Source organism: Odocoileus virginianus, chromosome 1 (assembly GCF_023699985.2).
Source record: "Odocoileus virginianus isolate 20LAN1187 ecotype Illinois chromosome 1, Ovbor_1.2, whole genome shotgun sequence".
NCBI classification, from domain to species: Eukaryota; Metazoa; Chordata; class Mammalia; order Artiodactyla; family Cervidae; genus Odocoileus; species Odocoileus virginianus.
In genome coordinates this window covers 38,306,640-38,306,866 of record NC_069674.1, presented here as the reverse complement: position 1 = coordinate 38,306,866, position 227 = coordinate 38,306,640, and positions in this window count along the sequence as shown.

Here is a 227-nt window from a genome sequence, read left to right as displayed (position 1 = left end):
TAATGATGGTTGCAAATAGTACGAATGTCTTCAGTTCAGTTCAGTTTAGTCGCTCAGTTGTATCCGACTGTTTGGAACCCCATGGACTGCAACATGCCAGGCTTCCCTGTCCATCACCAACTCCCAGAGCTTATTCAAACTCATATCCATTGAGTTGGTGATGCCATCTAGCCATCTCATCCTCTGTCATCCCCTTCTCCTCATGCCTTCAATCTTTCCCAGCATCA